Below are 6,557 nucleotides of genomic sequence, written 5' to 3' on the forward strand. Positions count from 1 at the left end.
TGTGTGTGTGTGTGTGTGTGTGTACACGTCGCATTTTTTGCATCGATATGGTGTATCCTGATCATTTTTGCCAGACGCGTATTTGCGTCCATAGTCTATACTGATAACATCTGCTGAGCACGTATTTGCGTCCATAGTACGCAAAGGGATAATAAAAATCAGAGTTTTGCATAGTAATATAAATCTTAACTAGTTCGATATTCGCTTCTGATAATAAAATACTAATTTAAGTGAGAAGGGGGCAGTGGGTATTGTCCACTGCTCGGGTCTCGTTTGTAGTCACCTACACGCGGTGAGACCTGCGATGGAAGCTGGGTTTAATCGTTGGTAACGGTATCAAGCAAGGAAGAGCGATTCCGAATAAATTCTGTTGGATTATACGTTCAAAATGTAATAACAATCTATTAACATATGATACGCAGGATGAAAGAGGGCGTTTGTATAAAACAACTGAGCTAGATTTGAGAATCTTCTAGTTGGCTTTGTTTATCCTCTAATGTCTAATGTCTAATCAATATTCGATTATTAATTGTCTGATTTTAGTAACGGATCGTGCATTAAGTTTACTTCATCGTACAGTTCGAAGTATTTAGACTTTTACTTACTCGTGCAATAGTTGAATAAAAGGAAAGTTCAAGTTCAACCAATGCATTTAATGTTTATTTAAATACTAATTTGAAAAAATTCTCAATTCTCTTTTGATATTTCAATAATTTAGTGTATAAATGGCTGCTAACGAATGTTACAACGAATTGAGAGGAACAACTAATTTCATTTTACTGGAATAAAACATCGACTAGGCGAAAATTGGTTCGTCTGTAGGGAAACAGGAAATACAATCACATCTCTCTTATTCTCCAAGATTATTTTGGTAAATTTAAAGTCTAATCGATCACTATTTATGAATAAAGAGTATTCTAATCAGTATTAACTTTTCAAATGAGTACAACAGTTGAACGTGCGACACAAGAGTCCATTACGTGATAGGTCTACTCGTATGTCTGGTTTGTGATAATATTATGATCAATGTACATCGTTAGCGTATATTTCGCTTTTAATTTGTAAACTTAATTCTTAAGTAAAGTATTTCTTGGGTTTGATCGTTAAAGTATTTTCAAATAAATCTATAGTAATATCAACCAACTAAACTCATAATGGTATGAACATAAAGTACTAAGTTATAGATAAAGAACGATGATACTTTACCTAAAACTTAGTAGTTTGGAAAAATGATTGAGGTACATACGATATACTAAACTTTTTCATCGTTATAATACTCCGAATATATTGAGTAACTGTCGTACGTATACGTATATGTATTGACATTCATGTAAGTATATACAATCTACTAATCAATAATTTAACAGAAAATTTTTAAACATTGCATGTAATGACTGCAATATTTTACAATTGTTATTATTTTATTATATACATAAGTTCCAATATGAACATTTAACTATCTTTATTTTATATGTATATTTACATTAAATATTTTATTTAAAACGTCTGGATATTTTGATCAACAGAAATATCCGACACAATTTCAATATAATTTCCTATAATCATCTAACATAATTTTAATATAACTAAAAGGAATCAACAATTTTTATATTTTAAATTAAAAATACAACATACGTATATAATTAAAATTGTTGTACCCTGGTGTCTTAGATAAAAAATGATTTCTACAATTAAGAACGTGATACCATTCTCGCTTCCTATGACTGCTATAGAACGACGAAAGCAATACGATTTTTGAGACTATGAAACCATATATACTAAAATTGTAAATTTCAAATAGAGCTAACTAGTAGAGCTAAACAGCGAGTTTTGCGAGCATTAGGGCCACGATGAAAGAATAACGGAATACTTAGGGAAAAGGATCAAATTCCACGTAGAAACGAATAATGTGATTCGAATCTTCGAACTGTAAACACCATAATTAATTAAGTTCGGATTATTTAAAAACACTCTGACACAATGAATTGATTATAACGAAATGTGGCTATAAACCTTCTTGAAAATATACGCTTCAAAACAACAAAAAAATCGCCTCAAAATCATAGATAAGAGAATAAACCGAGAGTCCATTGCATTTTTGTTGACACCGTAAAAATAGAGAAAGCATCTCTCATTAGTTTTTTTGTCTCTCAATCGCCTGGTCTCAAGTCTCTCATTTGGAGTGCTAGGTCTATTCTCATATGTCTGTGATCAAAATCGGATCATTAGTTGATGAGCTACGGAACCACAGTCACAAGTCTCGGCGTCAAACGTTATAATACCCCTCGACTTGGCTTCGAGGATTAAAAATGAGAATAAAAGTCCTGCACTGACACCTACAGTCTATTTTTTGAAGTTCTCCAATGAGGTCCTAGCATCGCACAATATTCCGTGTCGGAGGGCACAACAAAATATATTAAACTTTGTATAGAAAATTACTAATCGGAATGAATATAATTTACATCAACCTTCTCTTCTGGCTATTTACAGTACATATTCTTCTAAATTAAGTAATTTATAATTTTTGATAGTTTTATCCACAATATTTTCAGTTCCTATTTTGCGTCATGTGGCTCTATTCGTGGTTTAAGAATTTTTTGTTTCGTACAATAAAATATGACAGCTCCAGACAGATCGACTTGTCAGTTTTATGTAACCGTCCCTGAATATTATATATTTTTATAAATAGTATAATTATTGAATATTTACGACTTTGCTAATTTTCGTACATTTTTCTCCTTTTGATTCAATTGGATATTTTTCTCGCTCATCGCTACTTTTATGCGTTGAGATTCTATTCACGAATAGTTAGATTATTATTATTTACCTACTGGCACATAGTTATAACAATGATAATAATAACTTTAATAGCAGTAAATCGGAGGGAAAATTACACTTCTATAATTTAGAAATCAATGAAAAATGACTGTAATTCAATCTTGACTTAAATAGTTTCCGAATTTAATGGGATTCTTTAAAGCCATTATTCGATTATGTTATATGTACAATAATAATGTGTATACTTATATAGACGAACCATTGTAACAGATGAGCAAAATGTGGTATACTATTTTAACTTATTAGGAGTCTTTATATCCATAAATTGTGCGGTTATTACAGATAAGAAACGAAGATTTAAATTATTACTAACACAAAAGAAATGTTACCTTTCTATATAAATAAATCATAGAAAAGTGTTGAAATTAAAAAAGCTCGCATAAATTTGTTTACTCTTTGTATAATACTACGTAATTATGTATTTCATTCTAATTGAAATTATTAAAAACTGCATCTTAGATACGACAGTATACTCTGTCTCCTGTGATTAGATATTTATTAATCTATAATAAAAAATCTTAAATCTTCGATTAATAGGAATATCGCATAACGTTCATGGACGAACTTAATTCTTATTTGTAACACCATATACTTACCTTCATCAAGGCGTAAATACTTGAGATTATTCGTCAATTAAATTCAAGCTCTCGGATTAAATCTGGGACACTTTGAAGCGTATTTTCCGAATATAATTGGCGATCACGTTGAATTTCTGCAGTTTCCTCATGACGTATCCTTTCACCGTAGACAGATGAATTGTTCATCAATAACAACGAAGACGAATTGTTTCGAAAATACTGATGTCCTAGTGATTGTTCCGCTTCAACAGTGGGACTCACCGGTTGCCAATCTGCCGCCACGCTATACTAACTGGCATGCGTCGGAGACCCTGTGTCTTCTGTCTGCGTGGCGGCATCCCTAACTGAAAAACAAAATGAGTTTTCAATTATTTCAATAGACTACAGATGTCTGTTTTTTACTTATGATATTAAAGAAATGTATTAATGTTCTGGATTATTTTCATTATTTCTATGATTCGTCATAAACCCTCTTTTGCAACGCGTTAAGTTGCTTTCTTCGACACCATGGATTAGACATACAAGCAAACCTATCAACCAATGTATTCGCCTGCCTCCTGTCTTCCGGAACTCTACGCCCTATTTCCATGTCACTTACATTGTTATCAACACATTATAGAAAGTAATTTCGACGATCACTATAGTAGACTAATGTATCGTGAAAATGGGTAAATTCTGATTGAAACATGGATGGAAACAAATGTTGGCATTTTTATTTCCCGATCCTTGAGCAAATGACCAATCTTGGAAGTGGGTATTTAAGATCGGGCATTATCCCTCTTTTATGTCAATTATATAATACACGTCCTAATGAATATTAAAATAAATTAAGAAAAATCCTGCAACTTGGATGGCGTATCTCCCCAATCGTACAACAGTCGCAGTCGTTTCTGTTCCATTCGCTCGCATTGCGCGAAAATAATCCTGGGTATGGTGCACATTTGGGGTACTCGTATCCAGGACTCTCGCATATGCAGTGAGATAGATTACCGGTTGTCAGACTACTCTCACGCAGAGGTATAGGCTCGAATTTATAGTCGATTCTCGCACTTGGCACTCAGCACTCAAGTGCGTCCAACCGTTCCGCGTTCAATGTACACATTTATGTTATGTTCAGATTCTAAAAGTTTTATACTTCATGTTTGAAAAAGAAGTGAAAGAAGCGGAAAAGGAGAAAAACTATTGCGCAGCTATTCCGCTACTCTCACTTCTTTTTAAACATAACAATGTGTACATTGGTGGGACGCACTTGAGTGCTGAGTGTCAAGTGCGAGAAGCGACTATAAATTCGAGCCTGGATAATGGAATGAATGTGATAAAATCGACTTGAATTTACCCAAATGAAATATGATATTTTGCACTTTCTTTTTTGTCCCAATTTTGTAATCGGAATGAGAGTTAGAGTTTTGCTCGCAATCGTATGAAATCTCCTCCAATATTCACACCGTATAATAGAGTGGTAACTTATATGGGTGGGGATTGTCCACTGCCGGGTCTCGGGTCTTGAATGTAGTCACCTCCACGCGATGAGACCAGGGATCTCGTAATTTTTCGCAGACGGCTCGCGTCCCCTGTTTTTCGCCCGTATTTCGATCCCCACTATTATGCGTGCTCATGCGCGTTCGCGAAGCTCTCCGCAGCGCTACCGTGAAAATCACTGCATACCCCCACCAACTATTGGTCCCCACCATGGTCGCGTCGTTCCCACTTTCCGGCCGAGCGAAAAATTACGAGATCCCTGGATGAGACCTGGGTTGGGAGCGTTTTCAAAGTATAATCTTTGGAAACGGTACCAAGGGAAAGACTACAATCTAGTTTAAGAATCTTTGTATCATAAATTGTACGATGTTTCAACAATTTAATGTATGTTGGATAAACGAGAAATGGTTGAAAAGATTCTTTCGATTATAACACTGAACTGGTAGGTGACCAATTTCATAATCATTTTTATATTACTTTTTACACTTAAGTTGATGTAAATTGATAGATAAGTTAAGAAGTGTATAAAGTAATTATTTACAAAAAGATACTCCCCACTAATTTTGATAAAGCTCAAATATATTATCGCGAATATTTTGGACAACTTTTCCTTGTACGTGTTGCCGTTGCTCGGACTTAGTTTCTGAAATATTCATGAAGCTGTTATTATTACAGTGAATTTTATCGCATACCATCGGTCGCTGTAATGTCGATACCCCCTAATATGTTACACATACAACATGACAATTACGCATAACATACGTTCATCTATCTATGATGAATAATATATTGAAAAATAGGACACCGTCTGTAATACCTCTTTGTAAAGAATTACCTTAAATAAAATGAAAACCATGTAGATAATTTATGTGATTCAAAATATGGACAATATTAAGCCAGAAATGTGTTGCGTACCTCACGTTAGCAGACTATCGCTGTGTACGAGTCCAGTTTCCCAAGGAAGAGGTGGCGGTGTATTAGCTAATGACGAAGAGGAACATCGGGTCATCGAACATCGATCTATTGAGCAACGCTCTAAACCTGTGAACAAACCGCGAATGTTATTTCTATATGTTTTTAAGGTTATCTTTATAATTAAGGAAAGATCGTTTTAATGTCATATTCTGAACTAAATGAAAATACACTAGAACCTCCGTTTTACATATAATCATTAGAGGCGTGCGAGAACTCGAAAATCTCAAGAACCTCGTGCTCGGTTCGAGTAGCGAAAGTATTCTATAAAACAGAATTGTCGGGATTTTCGAAGGTCCTTAGGAGATTAAAATTATACGAATTATCTGCTGAACAAACAGAACCATACATTTAATTAATTTAATTATGTTAAGAGAAAATATCTAAAAAATATTGGTTTTATGATTTCATTTTTTATATAAGAAATTACATATAAACAATTTATATTCGTTTTATTTAAATTTGTCTTAAATACACGTACAATTTGAGTACTAATTGTCTGTTGTTCTATTATGAGAAAATTCTTTTATACGGACACATTTGTTTCCCAATTAGTTTATATAATAACTGGTTCTACTGTATCAGTTATTACGTTGTTTTACTATGTTTCAAGTATGATTCTGATTGGATACCAGAAGTTTAATTATAAGTTGTTGTTATATACGATAACGTTTCCTAAAAGTATCATAT

The 6,557-nt window shown here is 33.5% G+C and overlaps 1 protein-coding gene across 3 annotated transcripts in view; it reads right to left on the reverse strand.

Annotated features, from left to right (window-relative positions):
* Positions 1–1,620: 1,620 nt before the first annotated feature.
* The window catches only part of LOC108627389 (trace amine-associated receptor 9), an 86,268-nt gene continuing 81,331 nt past the window's right edge, over positions 1,621–6,557 (reverse strand). For all 3 annotated transcript variants that reach the window (XM_026815554.1, XM_026815553.1, XM_018028597.2), the window contains one exon: positions 1,621–3,760. The gene's annotated coding sequence lies outside the window, so the exon portion shown is untranslated. The remainder of the gene's footprint in view (positions 3,761–6,557) is intronic.

The sequence above is a fragment of the Ceratina calcarata genome, unplaced genomic scaffold, assembly GCF_001652005.2.
Source record: "Ceratina calcarata isolate Rehan_Ccalc_2016 unplaced genomic scaffold, ASM165200v1 scaffold466, whole genome shotgun sequence".
NCBI lineage: Eukaryota > Metazoa > Arthropoda > Insecta > Hymenoptera > Apidae > Ceratina > Ceratina calcarata.